The 18,363-nt window shown below is 52.1% G+C and overlaps 2 long non-coding RNA genes across 4 annotated transcripts; one reads left to right on the top strand and one right to left on the bottom strand.

Annotated features, from left to right (window-relative positions):
* The first annotated feature begins 1,003 nt into the window (after positions 1 to 1,003).
* Positions 1,004 to 10,750, top strand: LOC147577631 (uncharacterized). 3 transcript variants are annotated; one of them, XR_015240480.1, is made up of 4 exons: positions 1,004 to 1,281; positions 2,225 to 4,614; positions 8,430 to 8,572; positions 9,803 to 10,750. It is a non-coding gene; the product is annotated as an uncharacterized LOC147577631 (long non-coding RNA). The 3 variants fall into 3 exon arrangements; XR_015240478.1 differs by having other exon boundaries at positions 2,225 to 5,274; XR_015240479.1 differs by having other exon boundaries at positions 2,225 to 5,274; positions 9,800 to 10,750.
* LOC147577630 (uncharacterized) lies at positions 6,622 to 17,430 on the bottom strand. Its single transcript, XR_015240483.1, has 3 exons — positions 16,244 to 17,430; positions 7,111 to 8,232; positions 6,622 to 6,734 (listed from the first exon to the last, which is right to left on the bottom strand). It is a non-coding gene; the product is annotated as an uncharacterized LOC147577630 (long non-coding RNA).
* Positions 17,431 to 18,363: the final 933 nt, after the last annotated feature.

The following is an 18,363-nucleotide window of genomic DNA, read 5'->3' as shown; positions in this document are numbered from 1 at the left end:
GGGGAGTGGACAGCACCCTGCTTAAATGCTGCGGGGTCGCCCACTGCAGGGGTGGGGGTGGGTGGGGTAGTCCCAGCTGCTCAGCTTGGTGTGCCAGACCTAGCCTCATCTGGCTCAGCCCCACCCCCACTGCTTCTTGTAACACCTTGCTCACTACACAGAACTCCTTCGGCTCAGGGGTGCTCCTCCTCCTCCCCCTCCCTGCACACTGGGCTGCTTTCCAGGTCACAGCCTCCGGCCATCCTTCCCCAGACCCGGTGGACTTGCTTCCCGGGCGCCCCCCTGTTCCTTCCCACCCGCACCCACCCACCTAGCATAGTGTCAGCACACTGCCTTGACCTCTGTGAACGCCCATTTCTGCCCCCAGGTTGTCCACGGGGCAGCACCGGGCCCGAAGCGTTGCTGTTGTCCTTGGGACCTAGCAGAGTTCGTGGCACATAGCATTTCAACGGATGTTTCTAGAATGAACTAATAAACGAATGAATGGTGAGTCTGAGAACCGGCTCTGATCTTGCAGACCCGGTCCTCAGACGACCTCTGGCGAATTACCCTGAGCATCTCCTCCCTGATCTTCCGTTTCCCAGTCAACTCAGGTTCAGTTTCAGTTTCTTTTCTCCTTCTTGGTTCCCAGAAAAGGAAGTGAAGAGGGAGACTCTAAGATTCCAGGAACTGGAAAGAGAGAGACAGAGAGGCGGGGGTGGGCGGTGCCGGAGGCGGAGGGGCGGTGCCTGGGGGCGGAGCCGGGGGCGCGGTGCCTGCGGGGTGGAGCCGGAGGCGCGGCGCCGGAGGCGAAGGGGCGGAGTCTGATGCGGAGGGGCGGTGCCGGAGGCGGAGGGGCGGAGCCTGAGGCGGAGGGGCGGTGCCGGAGGCGGAGGGGCGGTGCCAGGGGAGGAAAGCAGAGACCGGGAGGGAGTGGAAACCCAGGCGGTGAGGGCGGTGAGGGAGGCGGAGGGAACCGAGCCGGAGGCGGGGCGGACGGGCGGGCGGACGGACGGACGGACGGACGGGCGGGCGGGCGGACAGGGTGGGACCGGTGGAGGCTCTCCGGCTGGGGTGCCTCGGGGTGCCTCTCGAAGGCCCAGCGCAGCCTGGACACGGTTCTGGCGGTGCCGGGGGAGGGAGATGGGGAGGGGACGGTAACGGAGAGGAGGTTGGGGTTGGGGCGGCGCCCCGAACCGCAGAGGTCGCTGCGCCCACCTCTGACGCCGTCCTTGCCCGGGGGCAGAGCAGCGCGCTCCCGAGCGGCGTCCCTTCTGTGCGGCCCGGAGCGTGGAGTCCAGGGTACGTTGTCCCTGGCCCCGTTTTTGTTTTCTCCTCCATCGACCCTTGCCATGGATCGGTGCTTCTCAAAGGAGGGCCCAGCAACACTGGCTTCACCTGGAAGCTTGTCAGACCTGCAGGGTCGAGGGCCACCTCAAGATCACTGAATCCATCTGAGTTTCAAGAGGGTTCTCCAGATGATTCGTTTGCAGTTAAAGCGTGAGAACCTGGAGCCTGCAAGGTTGCTATTTATTTGGTCCTTAAGGCCAGGGTCCGATTTTGCCTTCTCCGCGGCCCTCTGCGAGCCAGAGGAGATAGAAACTGAAAAGTCTGGCGAAGCTGAGCTGGTTGGTGGCCCTGGGCCCCGGCTTGGTGTCGTGCGGCCCACCCAGCCTGCAGCCACGGGAAGGCTGGCGGCCTAGCCTTTTCCTGGGATACGGCCAGCTGTCTTCTCTGGCATTCGCCTGGTGATCAGCGCTCTGTGAAAGCTTATCTTTCAGATAAAGGAGAAAATAGCGCTGTGACCTGCCCTCCCAGGACCTTTCCCAGGGAGCTTATGGGAATTGGCACAACCACTGGAGAATTCCCCCTAATTCTCAAATTCCACCCCAGGCCGCCTCCTTCCTCCTCTGCCTGCAACCAGGCTCAGTGTTTCATAGTCTAGAAAGTGGGGTGCTTGCTTCGGCGGCCCGTATATGGTGTAGGAAGTGGAGAGACCCCCAACACAATACCTCTGTTAAAAATGCCACCTTGTGGCTGTGGAGCATTCCCCGGATATTGACCTCCCGCCCCCGTAAGGTAGCGAGCCAATTTCTTTACACGTGATCTATAGAAAAAAATCAGTCAGCTAGGAAATGGGGGCTCAGAGAGGTGGGCTCTTGGCCCAAATCACACAGCTAGTGAGAAATGGAAATCCCTTTCCACGCTTTCATGAGCCATCCTGTTCTTTCTGTTGTCACTGCAGTCACCCGCCAGCCATCACTCATTGCCTCGAAACAGCATCCGCCGCGTGCCAGGTGCCCCAGGTGCCATGATGGAAACAGGCGCGTTCATTGAAGAGTCGTTGCCACACTACCTGTCTTCACACTCACTTGGGCAACCTTAAAAAAAAAAGCCATTGGGGCGCCTGGGTGGCGCAGTCGGTTAAGCGTCCGACTTCAGCCAGATCACGATCTCGCGGTCCGTGAGTTCGAGCCCCGCGTCAGGCTCTGGGCTGATGGCTCAGAGCCTGGACCCTGTTTCCGATTCTGTGTCTCCCTCTCTCTCTGCCCCTCCCCCGTTCATGCTCTGTCTCTCTCTGTCCCAAAAATAAATAAACGTTGAAAAAAAAAAAAGCCATTCAATTCTATTTACAAAATGCCATCCTGATCCTGATAATCCGATAGACCTTCCATGTGGGTTGCCATGTTGTGGTAAAGTCCCAGCAGGCGATGTGGCAAAGAACTGATGTCTTTGGCCAAAGGCCACCCAGGGCTTGAGGCCTGTCCACAGACAGGAGAGCGAACTTGGAGCCCGTATCAGTTTCCTGCAGCTGCTATAACAAATTGCCACAAACACAGTGGCTTACAACAACAGAAACTCTCTTACAATTCTGAGGCCACAAGTCCGAGGCCAGTTTCACGGGGCTAAGGTCATGGTGTTGACGGGGTCATGCTCCCTCAAGAGACTCTGGACAGAATCCTTCTGCTCGCCTTGTCCAGCTTTGAGAGATGCGTTCCTTGCTCTCTTTAGCTCGTGGCCCCTTCCTCCACCTCCAGAGCTGGCAGGGTGGTCCCTTCCGATCTGCTCTTTCTTTGCTTTGCCTCCCTCTCATGAGGACACCTGTGATGGCATCTGGGGCCCACGGGGACAACCCAGGGTCACCTTCCAGTCTCAGTCTGTAGTGTCCCCAGACCTACAAAGACCCCTTTATCCATTTAAAGAACCTGACACCAGAGGAAGGAGGGTGACACTAAGAGAAAACAAGAGCCTTATCTGGGGTCTCAGAATGACACCTGCGAGAGCACCGATCCCAGAGTGACCAGAAAAAGTGTCCCACTTGGGTAGGGAAAGCAAGGGGGTTTTGTGAGAAAGAAGAAGAATCACCTATTCAGATAAACCAGAGAAGAGAGAAAACCTGTTAATTCCGTGCTAACCATCTGAGCAGTTTTCAATCACCGTCTAATCGATTCTTCTCTGCCTGCAACCAGGCTTGGTGTTTCATAGTCTAGAAAGTGGGGTGCTGTCAACACAAACTGTTCCTGGTCTGCATTAGTTAACTCTTTGCTCTTCCTAAAGTTCTATCAGCAGTTTTGTGGTCGAAGGCCAGTCGTTCTACAGGATGTGATGAACGGCTGCTTGTGAAACAATTACAGATGCTGGCCTGGTTTGAAAGCTCATTGGTTAGAAAGTGAAATGGAGCCTCATCATGGAGCCTCTCATGGGCAGAGATTTTGTATGGGTCCACATCGCTTTCGCTGGCACCAGGGATTAGAGCCTGGCTATTTGGGGGGCCGTTATGCAGCCCACCACAGAAGCTGGACCAACTCCGTGAGACCTCCCCCCACCCCCCCCACCCCCCCCACACACACACAGCCAGAGGCACCTGCCAGGGCCCATGTGAATTCCTGACCCGAAGAAACCGAGAGAGGAAATTTTGGGGGTAAAACTTGGGATAATTTGTTAGGTAACAATAGATAACCCACACACCATGTCACTGAGCATGACCAAAGGGGCATTGGAGGCCCTCCCCCCAACCAGGGGTAGAAACAAGATGGGGGAATCCGGATTTGTTTATCCCACCGGGTTGATACCTTTTCGTGAATACCCTTCGGCCTCATCACTGCGGCGCTGATGGAAGGGAACACCACCCCCCTCACTGCCGCCCCTGTGAGGAGCATCAGGGGGGGTGTAAAGACGGGGTTGTGGATCCGTGCACCGTCAGCCCAGACTGGGGTTACAGCACGTGTTACCTGCCGGGGCTGTCCTGCAGCACCAGGGCCAGAGAAGGGAAAAGTCTGAGAGACGGACTATACTCACACGGCGGCCAGACCATCCGTAAAAACAGAGCTCTTGCAACAATCTGCCGTAACTGGCCCTGGGGGCCAGCCTCCTGGAAGTCAGACTTGCGGAAGGCAGACTGTTTCCTACCCACGATCTCGAAAGTGAAGCAATAACCTCTACAGCGACTCGCCCCCAGGTGACCAGGGTTTGCTGAATAACTGACAGCTTCTCTCAAATTGTGTCCCTATTTCTGATTTAGGACCCACCAGAGAAAGCCGAATATATACGCCTAACCGGCCACAGGGGACGTCTGCTTCTAGCTCGCTGCCCTCAGCCCCCACCCAGGGCTCACACGGAGCCTTCTCCCTGCCCGTGAGGCTTTGCCCAAACCCCCGAGCGACGGTGGCTGACCTCCTCCTCCTCGACGTCATCAGCTCTCGCTAAATACTTTTGCTCCTTCCCCCTTGGGTGGTCTTCCTCTATTTCCGCACTTGTTAGGAACAAAACGCCAGCCCACAGGCGCATTGCAGGAGGAAACGTACGTGTGTGCATATGTGTGCCTGTGTGTGTGAGTGAGTGAGTGACCCCAGGATAAGAAGGAAGAGCAGAGAACACGCCTGTTCCTTTACTCCCGTGTTTTGTGCAACGAAGGTTCCCCACGGATGTAGGGGTGGGTGTGGCAACAGGCAAAGCCGGTCTCCCCTGGCTTCTGTTGGCTCAGCTGGACCACATTTCCCAGCCTGCCTTGCAGTCCGGCGAGGTCCTAGGCCTGAGGCCTGCCTCTGGAATGTGGGAGGAAGCGAGGCACACAGCTCCCGAGCCTGGCTCCTGGAAACTTCCAGAAATCCTCTACACTCTCTCGTTCCTCACCTGCAGGTCAGATGCAGAGGGTCTGGTGGGGACTCGAAGGAGCCGGGGATGGTGGGGCCATGACGTAGAAGGATGCTGGTGGCCCAGGGACAGTGTGGCTCAGAACCCTGCCAGTCGGCCTAGGACATCCGTGATGTGAGCGAGGGGCACGGCCGGGTCGTGGTAAGCTGCGGAGGTCTTGAGGTGCTTGTGGTAGCCGTGAGCTTATTCCAATGGGAACGTGGGCCCCGCACTCAGCCCCACGCTCCGACCTGCTGGGAAGCCAGGTGTGGTGGGCTACCTCTTCAGAAGCCACGTTCAAGGGCTAACCCCCAGAGCCTCTACGGACCTAGAGAGTACAGAAGAGAGGTGTTTGATGAGCGGGAAGAGTCGCTGGATTTGGGGGACAGGTAGCTTGTAGAAATGGTTTCACTTAATGTTCCTAAAATCCCCCTGAAATTAACTATTGCTTAGCGTGATGAAGAAAATAAAATTAGCCGTAATCCTCCAATCTAGAGATGACCACTGGTAGGAAGCTCGACATTTTTTTAAAACATGTATTTTTCTGCGCGCCTGGGGGGGCTCAGACGGTTGAACGTCCGACTTGGGCTCAGGTCACGATCTCGCGGTTCATGGGTTCGAGCCCCGCGTCGGGCTCTGTGCTGACAGCTCAGAGCCTGGAGCCTGCTTCGGAGTCCGTGTCTCCCTCTCTCTCTGCCCCTCCCCTGCTCACCCTCTGTCCCTCTCAAAAAGAAGTAAACATTAAAAAAAATATTTTTTCCTTATAAAACTTCTCTTCAGGGCTTCACATAGCAATGGGAGCTCATCGCAGCCAGAGAAACAGGACAGATGACAATCAGTATCATGTCCTGGGGGTTGTAAACATGACCGTGGTCAACAGTGGGGAGCAGGTGGCACAGCCAGATTCCTCTGAGAGTGACCAGCTCAGGGACACCATCTCCAACGACCAAAGTCTGGAGCTAAGCCATAGCAGCCGGTCACCCTCATCATGCATTTGTTCAATAAGATGTCATTCATTAAGCAGCTACTAGGTAACGAGTGCCATGTAAGATCCCGGAAATACCAAAGAAGAATATGATACGGACCTCCCCGCTCTGGGGTCTTATAATCTGATGGTGGGGAAGATGAATTAACACAGAAAGAGAGCAGTATTCGAGAACCCCGTAACTGGGGGGCTGTGGGGCCCAAGGCCCGGAGAGCCATCTCTCCCGGCAGAGGGGACCGCCCCGGGCGTGTGTGCCTGTCAGACCCAAACTCTGGTGCTGCGTGCAATCCAGCGAAGGTGGACACGGAAGGCGACAGAGTGCGGCCCCAGATGCGGAGCCACTTTGTGGGCCATCTCACGGTGAATGCACGGCGGGAAACACCCCAAAGCATTGCTGCCCTTTTGTGCATCTGCCCCCTTTAACTGGATGATTTCCAGAGAGCGTGAGCCGGTCAGTTTTCTCCTTAAGGAATCTCCTCTCGGTGGAGGCGTCGCTGGGTTCCTGAAGCAGCCGGGAATAGTGGTCTGTCTCCTGTAGTATCTGCATCGTGGCTTTCTGTAAGGGAGTGCCCGTTCGCTGCAGCATGAAATATTGAATTACGAATGGGATCTGCTTGGCCAGACGTTTGCTGGTTTCCTGGAAGAGGGAGGAAGAAGGGTCAGCCGGAGGGGTCTCGGCCTGTGCTTGCAGGGAAGCCTTGGGATTCTCGGATGAGTGGATAGTTGCCTCGAGAGGTCCCGGTGGTCCCGTCCACCCCACTCCAGTGGTCAGCATCCAACCACGGCAAGGCGCTCTCTGTGCTGCCCCGAACTCTAGGATCAGGCATTCCCTCTGGCACTATGAACCCACCCTGTAAGCGCAAACCCATAGCACGTTCTCGACATCCCAGCCTTCACAGGAGCTCCTCCCCCTCCTCCACCCCCACACCTGCTCCACCTCCCAGAGAGACCTCTGGGCCCCTTGATCCCCTGGCCCCTCCTGGGAGCTGATCAGGATGTGCTTCAAGGCTCACCTCGTTCCCTCTCTTCACAGGGATGCCCAGTTTGCCTGGCAGCTGGGCCCCACATCTGGATAACTACTTTCTATTCTGATGAAGAAAAGGCTTCCAGAGTTGGGCTTCTTTGCGGGTTAAAAGTCACCTTCCATTCTATGCACCCCGCGTGGGCGGAGGGTTGGAAACCTTGGAGGTGACTGGGCTACGGGATCTAGGGAAAGGGTTTTTCCTTCCTGTCTTGTGGACTCAGTGAGTTCGAGGCTGCTCCAGACCTGAGTGCCTTCTGAACCTCAAGGAAAACCAAATTATAACGAGTAAAGTTAGTGCTGGTTGTATTTTGCTGAATTCCAATAATAGTGGCTTGGTAATAGATGCATAGCATGAAATATAAAGAACTCTGCGGTTGGAACTGGTTTTGAGTACATGCTTTGCCGCATCAAAAACCTGATTCCGGGGCACCTGGGGGGCCTGTCAGTTAAGCTTCAGACTTCAGCTCAGGCCATGATCTCACAGTTCGTGAGTTCAAGCCCCTGTGTGGGGCTCTGTGCTGACTGCTCAGAGCCTGCTTGCGAATCTCTCTCCCTTTCCCTCTCTCTCTGCCCCTCCCCTGCTCTCTCTCATTCTCGCTCTCTCTCTCAAATATAAATGAACTTAAAAAAATTTTTAATAAAGAAAATAAAAACCTGATTCCTGAATTAATTAAAAGTCCCTTGACAGGGTTACTGTTAAACTATAACATAGATAATATGTGAGTATTTATCACTGCAGAAGGGATTTAATACACAGTAGTGGCCCCTCCCACCTTCTCTCAGTGACACAACTGTCAATCAGAGTGCCCGGCATCTGCCGGGCAAACACCCGTGGCACTGACCTACACGCTCACCAAGAAATACGCACTCACGCGCACAACTCGATCTCAGTGATGGGTGAAGTCAAAGACCAATCATTTGAGAAAGACCGATTCTACTCAAGGTCCCGCACAGGATTGCCCACTGGGTTAAAAACCTCTTCCCGGACTCTGTTCAGAACCACGCGGTAAATCTGGTCTTGACAAAGCCAGCTGTTCCATATTCCAAACTGAAGTCGGACCCGATTTTCTGCTGCCTCTGCTTGTTTCGTTTTCATGTCTTCAACTTTGTCCTGGTTGGATAAGAAAGATAAACATGTTCCTTCTTTTCTCGCCCTTGTTTAAACATCGTAGGAGGCACTATTGTGTTGAGACAGAATTAAACACAATTTAAGTCAGAGAAGGCCTGGGATTTTACATGGTGACTTTAAGAAGGCCCTCGGCAGCCCGTGCTGCTGTCCTCATCCGTCCTGTCCTCTGTCCCTTGCAGGTCCTGCCCTCTCCACGGCCGTAGGGCCTCCTCTCCAGCCTGGAGAAATGATGATCCAGGACCAGGCCTGTCCCCCAACCCCTGGTGAGGCACCCGGGGGCTCAGACACAGCCCCTAGGAACGGTGGAGCGGTCATAAGTCAGGTATCATTTTTACCAACTGGCCAAAGAGGTAAAAGACAGTCGGTTGTTGTGGGAAAATGGCAGAAATCCTTTTTCCTGCTCACCTGAGTTGTGGAATGAGATTCACACCCACCGACCCAGGCCTGGGCAGAAGAGGGTTTTTATCTAGAGTGCAGAAGGAAGCTGGACATCCCTGGCACCCCATTACTGAGAGGGGGATCAGAGTTGTTGAAGGGGGAACCCACACAGCTGTGGCAGTATGGTTAAGTCCAACTTATAAAGATTTTGGAATAGGACTAGTGGACAATTATGTCTTTGTAGTAGATACAGATTCAAAGAACGGGTTAGACAGCAGGCACAGTCATGTATTCAGAGGATCAGCACTAAGCCTACATCATCCTGTGCTGCAGAAGATAATGCAGAAATGACAACTCGGCCGGGTGCTTCCTTCCATCTCTCCCGGGGAGCACGAACTAAGTCCTGAGCAGGTGCAAAACGGCAGGTGCTCCTAGAGCGGCCGGCCCAGCAAGCCCGCGGCTATAACCTTGGCCTCAACTTTGAAAAAAATTTTTTTAATATTTATTTATTTTTGAGAGATAGAGATACAGAGTGTGAGCAGGTAAGGGGCAGAGAGAGAGACATACACAGCCTCTGAAGCAGGCTCCAGGCCCCGAGCTGTCAGCACAGAGCCTGATGCGGGGCTCGAACTCACGAACCGGGAGATCATGACCTGAGCCAAAGTCGGACGCTCAACCGACTGAGCCACCCAGGCGCCCCCGTGGATAATATTTCTAACTGCAATACCAAACAAACCACCGTGGTGAATTCTATAAATTCCCCAGACATTTTAAAGATAGGAACTTTTTTAAATTTAAGTTTGGCTTACCCACTGTACCCTAAGGCAATGTTTCTAAATGGAGATTTTTTTTCTTTTCTTTCTCTAAAAATTTTTTTAATGTTTATTTATTTTTGAGAGAGAGAGAGAGAGAGAGAGAGAGCATGAGCAGGGGAGGGACAGAGAGAGAGGGAAACACAGAATCCAAAGCAGGCTCCAGGCTCTGAGCTGTCAACACACGGGGCTCGAACCCACAAACCATGAGATCACGACCTGAGCTGAAGTCGGACACTTAGCGGACTGAGCCACCCAGGTGCCCCGAACGGAGGTTTTTTTCATAATGAGATAAAATTTATGATCTGATAATGCTAATTTAAAGAAAACTGACTTTTTTTTTTTTTTTAATTTTCAAGTAGATTGCATGCCCAGCGTGGAGCCCAATGTGGGGCTTGAACTCACGACCCTGAGATCAAGACCTGAGCTGAGATCAAGAGTTGGATGCCTAACTGACTGAGCCACCCAGACGCCCCGAGGAAAACTGACTTTTAGGAAACCAAATTGTTATTCTATGAAAATACATTTCAGTTGAGGGTATTCACCCTGAGAGAGAAGCTGAGTGTTTGTAACTCGTAGAAAGCACTGGATTCGTTCAATGGAAACAGAAACCTATTATTACAGCACTTACAGATCTCCCGAGAACACATCCAGACACGAAGAGTGCTGGTTTTATTACGTGCTAAAACAAAGATACAATGCACGCGTGCGCACACACACACACACACACACACACACACACAGGAACACCCTCCTGGCATCAGGGCTACAGCAGAATGAAAGTTGGACCTTCCCCAGGCAAAGCAAGGACACTCTTATCAAACCACTGACCCGTGTGCTCGCTTCGGCAGCACACACGAAACCACTGACCTCTTCGGTCGGTCGTGCACTAGGGGTGAAGACAAGAAGGGAAGAAAAGTAAGTCGAACTGTCCAGCCTCAAAACGAAGAAGCCAGAGAAAGTTGGAGGCGGTGGAACTGTCTCCTGGTGCAGGCGGGGCTCCACGTTGGTGGCTGGGAAGCAGTTGTAGGAAAGCCTAAGGGGCCCCGTGGTCTCTTGCGTGGGCATGTTCATCTGTCTGCACGCTTCTTACGTGCCAGAAGTACCTTCTGGTCTTGGTAAACATGACACCGTGTTTAGGCGGAGCCTCGTCCTAGGACTTGCCGTTTGGGGTATTGGCTGTAAGTGTGAGAACCCAGTTTTTAAACTCCTCCCTGATTTTGTTGTCTAAGCAGGTCTCGTTCTGCCTTATGACTTCTTCTCCTCACTTTCCGAGGTCCTGATTAAACACCTTAATTTTCCGAAAATGAGAGAGAGTCATCGATCTGAGCCGTAACCGCATTAAAGAGCTGGGACCTGCCTGGGGCAGCAGCGTGTGGTGTTGGGCTGGGGGCCGCCAGAGGATCCCATCGGCCACCCAACCATCCCATCTCTCAGGCAAGACAAATGGAGAGGAGCTCCTGCGTGACGGGGCGGCCAGCACGCCACAGGCAGGGACGCGAGGAGGGCCATCTCAGGATGCGCTGGGCCACCAGGAAGGATGCGGCCGTCTAAAGGGAGCGGGTGACAGAGAAGCCAGTTTCTGTGCCTGTCACCTGGAGTCCCCGGGAATCCTCATGGATCAGAAAGAACACTTTATCCGCTTCATTGCTGGGGATGCCGCCTCCACACAGGCGCGGCCTCTCTGTCGCCCTCCGGTGGCTCTCCCTTATTTGCTTTTCTAACGACGGGAGTGATTTCTGAACAAAACAATAGCGAATGATGACACTCCGCAGCTTGATGGAATTGGCCGACAGATTTCTTCGATACGTGGGCCGAATCCCCTGTGGCAGCATTCGAGGGGATCCGGAATTTCTATTTTTGTGCGAAGTTCGCTAAGACGGGCCCCTGTTGTGGCGCCTGGGTGGCTCAGCTGGTTAAGTGTCCAATGCTTGACATGGGCTCAGGTTATGATCTCGCGGATTCGTGAGATCGAGCCCCGTGTTGGCCTCTGCACTGACAGTGTGGAACCTGCTTGGGATTCTCTTTCTCCCTCTCTCTCTCTCTCTCCCTCGTCTCCACCTTCTCTCTGTCTCAAAATAAACAAACATTTGTAAAAAATGTTTAAGATGGACACCTGTTAAAGAGCCCAAGGATGGCTTTGCATGCAATACAGCTCGAATGACCCGGTGTGCAGTTTTGTTATGTCACTGGAGTGGGGAAGTGCCAAGAAGCGGCCGGGCTTGGGTTTGGCTTCGCGCTTTGTATTTAGAGAACAAGTACACTTGAAAATAACGTAAGCTTTCTTTACGAAAATGCTCTGTCAGTGATAATTTGAGTGTTATAAACTGATAAACGGTGCTTTGGTAGGGGATATTGGTGGATATTGGTGGCAGGCGGGGTACAGTCCTAACCAATCAGCGATGGCGATGATAATGAAGGGGAGGAGAAGGAAGGACACAGAGAGGCACCACAGAGGGTTGTCTTTGGGCCAAGCACCCTCCACATCTCAGTTAAGCCCCCCCCCACCCCAACTGCAGGACAAAGCACGTGGCTTGGTTGCTTCTCTGTTTTACAAGAGAGTAATCTAAGGCCCAGAGAGGCTAATTGCCAGATACCGTCACGGAGCGAGTCAGTGGTGGAGGGTCCCAGGGCACACCCAGCTCACCGCCTCCACAGCCCGTGCAGGTGGACATGGATGCCTGAGTGCCCAGTGGGCTCAGCCTCTGCCTCGGTGAATGAGGTCCCCGACCCAGGCGGGAGGAGTGTGTTGGGGTCTAGAGGCAGTTTGTGGATTACGTACCGAGGCCTCGTAAAATGCGGATGACGTTGGATGACACCAGGAAGTCATAAGGTCTCACAGGTGCTTTGGTGGGGGGAGGGGCAGTTTGAATCTATAGTCGGAAATGTATGAGATTGTTTCCTGATCCTTCAAATCATCATTATCATAATCGTTATGAATTTTTAAAAATTAACTTAAAATATCACAAATGTAAAATGAAAGTTTGAATGTAGACGATTTAAATATTGAGAAATGTACTATCAAAAACGGCTATCAAAATGCAACGTCTTTTTGCAAAACACCAAGGTTTTTGTCGGTTTGACAAGGTTGTGTCTTTTAGACAGGGATACGTCTTTCGAAGCCCTCTTCTGTGAACTGAGGGGAATCCCACTAGAGTTGGGGCTCCTCAAGGTATGTTCCCCGGATCACCTGGGAAGTTAGAAGGGCAAACTCATTGCCCCTTCATCCCCCCGATTTATTGACCCAGAAACTTGGATTGGGACCCAGGAATCTGAATTTAAATAAACTTTCCAGGTGATTTTTTTTTTAATTTTTTCAGTGTTTACTAATTTTTGAGTGACAGAGACAGAGCATGAGCAGGGGAGGAGCAGAGAAAGAGGGAGACACAGAATCCGAAACAGGCTCCAGGCTCCGAGCTGTCAGCACAGAGCCCGACGCGGGGCTCGAACTCAGATCATAACCTGAGCCCAAGCTGGTGCTTAACCGACTGAGCCGCCCAGTCGCCCCCAGGTGATTCTTGTGCACATTGCAGTTGGAGAGCCACTGGCTTCTTTCTTCCAACTCAATGTTCTTGGGAGTACATGTTTCCTGGCTCAGAAGAATTCGTTGCTTTTGTCTGACAGGCTGGGAAAATAACTGGCTGTTTCACTGTCAAGGTCGACAAAGTGTGAACCTGTTGCAAAAGGATACATTTGCTGAGTCAGTGTTCATTCCTTTTGCCCTCCTAAATGGTTTAAAGTTTTCTTCCTTCCCTTCTTGCTTCCCAGATTGATCGGCTCTTCGTTTCGACATTAGGCAGTTGTTACTTCCCAGTTTCGGAAGCTCCCCTGTGAACCCCTGGCCACGAGCGATTTGGTTTTCAGAACGTGCTTGTTTCTTGGCTTGTGTGGGCAGCTCAGTGGGGTGTCTCAACCACCTCAGGATGGAGTGCCTTGGGTAGGCTGTAACTTTTGCAACTTGCAACTCAACCCGTTGAAACTCAACCCGTTGAACTCAACCCGTTGAAACTCAACCCGTTGACTCACACTGACAAGGCAACGTGAGCCCATGGGTAAGTCTTCCTGCCAGACGGGGCACTGTGGCCTTTCCTTCCTCCCAGGAGAGCTCGGAAACAAGACGGAGCACAAGGGCATTCACGAGGGACCCTGGTGTTAATGCTCAGGGAAGCCTTGCTGCAAGGGAGTCGGGAAGCCAGAAGGGGGAGCTCTCCCGCCATACCACTGTCCAAGAAGTGTCCCTTACAGACCCGGCAGAGGACTCCTCAACAGGAATCATCAACGGTAGGCCCCAACAGGAAGAGACGTGCACGGCATCCCCTACAAGCGACCAACCACCCCTGCAGCTCAGCCAGGGAAAAGCCGTCAGCACCCTGAACGCGTGCTTTTCTCCGATGGACTGAGTTCAAAACAACCCAACTTTCTCCTTCTTCTGTATAAAATAAAATTCTTCTCCTTTGTTTGTGGGACTTGCCTATGGTTTTGCCATGGCTTTTTACCCCCCAAATTGCAATTCTCTGTCATTCCCAAATAAATTCATTTTTGCTGGAGAAATAACTATTTTATTTCTAAGGCCAACAACCTATGTGAGTGATCATTTTGCCAATTCTGGGCTTTATAAGGGGGTCGGTAAGCTCACCTCCCCAGGATGACACATGCCTTCAGAAAAGCCAGGTAGTGCATTAGGGCGACAGTTGCTAATTACAGAGTGGGCCCAAACAATGGATCAGAACAGTGAGCCCAGAAATAAACCCACACACATGCAGTTAGCTGGTTTTTGATGGCGGGGCGGGGGCGGGGGGGGGTGTCCAAGAATACACCACGGGGAAAGGATAGTCTCTTCACCAAATGATGATGGAAAACTGGAGATCTACATGCAAAAGAATGCAACTTACACTATACACAAAAGTCAGCTGAAAATTGATCAAAGGCTTGAATGTAAGACCTGAGATGGTAAAACTCCTACAAGAAAACATAGGCTGAAATCTTCACGATATTGGTCTTAGAAATTATTTCATGGATATGATACCAAAAGCACTGGCCACCAAAGCAAAAACAGATAAGCTGGACTACAGCTTAGTGGAAGTGGAAAAGCTTCTCCACAGCACTGGAGACAACAAACAAAGGCGAAAGCAACCTACAGAATGGGAGAAGATATGTGCAAACCATATAACTGATAAGGGGCTAGTTTCCAAAATACTTAAAGAGCTCCCACAATTTAACAACGATGACAACAATAAAATCCCAAAAACCCAATCAAAACTGGGCCCAATACTTGAATAGAGATTTCTTCAAAGAAGACATACAAATGGCCGATGGGTCATGATCTCGTGGTTCGTGGGATCGAGCCCTACGCTGGGCTCTGTGCTGACGGTGTGGAACCGGCCTGGGATTCTCTCTCGCACTCCCTCTGCCCCTGACCCTCTCTCAAAAACAAATAAATATCAACATTTAAAACAAACCACACAAGTGTGAGCAAGGACGTGGGAAAATTAGAACCCTTGTACACTGTTGGTGGCAATGCAAAATAATGCAGCCACCATGGAAAGCCATAGAGATGTTCCTCAAAAAAATGAAATATGGAGCTACCATAGGATCCAGCGATCCCACTTCTGGGTATTTATCCAAAGTAGTTTAAATCAGGATCTCAACGAGATATTAGCACTCCTTTGAGGATGCTGGCCCCATCACAAGATGTGGAAACAACCTAAGCGCCCATAGGTGGATGAATGGATAAAGAAAATACACACAAAGGAATAGGATTTGGCTTTTACAAAGAAGGAGATTCTGCAGCATGTGACAGCATAGATGGACCTTGAGGACGCTGGGCTGAGTGAAATAAGCCAGCTACAGAAGGACGAAGACTGGACGATCCCACTTCCGCGAGCCATTTAAACAAGCCAAACTCACCGAACCAGGGGGTAGAATGAGGGTTGCCAGATGTTGGGGGAGGGGAAACAGGCAGTTGCTAATCAACAGGTGTGACATTTCGGTTATGCAAGATGAATAGGTCTAGACGTTGCCATACAACATCGTGCCTGTAGTTAACAAGACTGTATTGCACACTTAAAAATTTGTTAAGGGGCGCCTGGGTGGCCCAGTCGGTTAAGCGTCTGACTTCAGCCCAGGTCATGATCCTGCGCTTTGTGGGTTCGAGCCCCGCGTCGGGCTCTGTGACTGCCTCAGATTCTGTATCTCTGTCTCTCTCTGCCCCTCCCCTGCTTGCACTCTGTCTCCCCAAAATAAATAAATATTAAACAATTTTTGTTAAGAGGGTAGACCCCACGTTAAGTGTTCTTACCCCAATAAAATTACATTTTAAAAAATGTACATGCTGTTTTCTAAGTGACGGGCACAATTCTAAGGGCTTTACAAATGTGAATGTATTTCGTCAGAAAACGATTGATGGTAAAGGCCCAGAGAGGTTACGTGGCTTGCCCAGGGCCACACACCAGGCAGTCTGGCTGCAGAGTATTTGTTATTTACGCGAACTCAGGGAGGACCGCTGGGGCTCATTTTTCCGACACCGCTCTGAATGCTTCTCACGTCAGCAGTGAGTCCCCAGCACCTGGGCCCTCAGGATTTACACCCGGACGCACGATGACCGACCATTTCAATGCATTTGCTCATCCAAGACTTGACTTTCCCAAAGACCTTGAGCGGTGGTTTTCAAAGTGTGGTCCCTGCACCAGTAACATTGGCCTCACCTGGGAACTTGATAGAAACATAAATTCTTGGGCCCCACCCCAGACCTGGCGTGACTATAAAACTTGTATAATTTTATCTCTATCACTTGGTAACCTTACCTTGGCCGGTTCCGGAAGGCAGGGCTGGCTCCCATGGAGTTCTGTTCTAGGACCGTCCTGAAGAATGTCACCTGAAATCCCGATGTGTCTGGAAGAACATTTCTTCCTTCGTTGCCTCCGCCAACGTCAGCTTGTTCGTGATCGGATCTCCTGCCGGCTCCGCACGTCACTATCCTTTAACCCTTGAGACGGGACGTGATATTTCGCACCACGCTCACGACGACTTTTTCGGTGCCTTGCCCGCTACATCTGCTTTGGTCGGGATTCCTGTGAGATGGTTAGCGAAAGGCAGTGGAATGTTCCATTTTCTCCTCAAATATACTTGAAGGCTGCGAGGCTCTGGGATCCTTCTTCGGCCAGGACCAGCGAAGCCTTCTGTTGCGATGGCCCCGCGCCTGACACCCTCTCGGTGCGTTCCATCGCCACCCCTCTTATCTGCGTGTTTATTTGTTCTTTCGCTATGCAATTCATTAATTGCCTTGTGGGATTTATCGAACAAACGTTCCCGGGCACCTGCTGGGTTCCAGACACCAGGCAGCGCGCATCATCGTTACTGACCGACGCCCACCGATTGCCCGCAAGGGCTCAGTCCCTGCTGTGCAGAAGGTCGGTGCCCCTCTCAGGTGTCTCCTGTGACAGACTCACGCTGCCTTCCTCCTGTGGGTGCCTCCTTTGACATTGTCCTCCCGGCCTCCCTGTCTCCCCGCTGCCCCCACATACCCTCCCACTTGGGTTGGATCGAAAGCTTTGAATTCTGAGTATTTCTTTCGATTCCTGGGGCATCAAATGGCCACTGTATGTTTCTGTTTGTTTGTTTGTTTATGTTGGGAACCGAACGTCATCTTCTGCTATTTTCGTCCTTGTTTTTAATTTGTGGTTAAGTCTGGCCATCTGGCCTATCATTTCCTGAAACCTTCCTGGCCTCTAAGCAGCTGAATGTCTGTCTCTCTGTCTTACCTTCCTATTGGCAGAAGTTGTCCTTCCTGTTACTAACAGAGCCGACATCTCTGAATGTACGCCTGCACTTCCCAAAGGAAAGGAGAGGACCCTCCAGCGGGAGAGGAGGCAGAAAACCTGGGGAAGCCCCTCCTGGGAGCCAGCAATCATTCAGGAATGCCTACATCCCTGTCCTTTATCCTGAGAAAAAGTGGGAAAATAATAGAGTGAGACTTGCTATCAGAATTCACGCTAGGGGGTGCCTGGGTGGCTCAGTTGGATGAGCCACAGACTCCAGATCCCAGCTCAGGTCAGGATCTCACCCTTTGGGAGTTCGAGCCCTGCGGTGGGCTCTAAGCATCATCTAATATCCCAACTATTGCGCCACGGAGAAGGGAATGGTCACCTGTTTCTAGATGCTTTAAGGTTTTTTTTTTCTCTTTTTAAATTAACTCCTTCCTGCATACCTTGCATATTCATATGGAATTGAAAGATGCTTATTAAGCACGCTACTTTAAGTGAGGAAGCGGCAGTGAACAAGACTGCAGAGTCCCTGTTGTGTGACTACCCTGTCACCTTCCAGCGGGTAAAAGCCAGATACATTAGTCTCGTGATTTGCGAGAAATAAAGAAACATACCTTGATAGTAACACTATTGAGAAGCATTACGCAGAGAAGTGACATCCGGTCATATGCCGGCAAATGAGTGTAGGTGGGGGTGGGTGGTGCGGTGCTGGGCTAGGTGGACGGAAGGCCTCTGGGAGGGTAGCGTTCGGGCTGAGATCTGCACACCCAGCCCTGTGAGGAAGGAGAAAGAACATCCCAGGCCCTCCGGCTCACAGCTACACTGAAGGGTGGTGACAAAGTCAGAGTGGAAGGGAACCATGCGCACAGAGGCGGATGGAGCCAGGTCACAGGAGGGTTTGTCGTCCAGGAAAGGAGCCTAGGGTTCGTGTACGTGGCGTGGATGCATTAGGGTAGAAGCAGAGGAAGGGCGTGACTTCATTTACCTGTTCAAAGGTCAGTGGAGGGTGTACTTAGGGCAAGGTGAGAGCCAGGAGGCCAGCAGGAGGATGCTTGAGTAGTCCAGGCAAGAGAGGAAGGGGGCCTGGCCTACGTGGTGATGGAGCGTGGTGGACAGCTGTGGTCTTGGTTTTGGGGACAGGGTCATCTGGACTCTAGGTG

The sequence above is a fragment of the Puma concolor genome, chromosome C2, assembly GCF_028749965.1.
Source record: "Puma concolor isolate L17-30 chromosome C2, mPumCon1.1.hap2, whole genome shotgun sequence".
NCBI lineage: Eukaryota > Metazoa > Chordata > Mammalia > Carnivora > Felidae > Puma > Puma concolor.
This window is presented reverse-complemented; position numbering and strand designations above follow the sequence as displayed.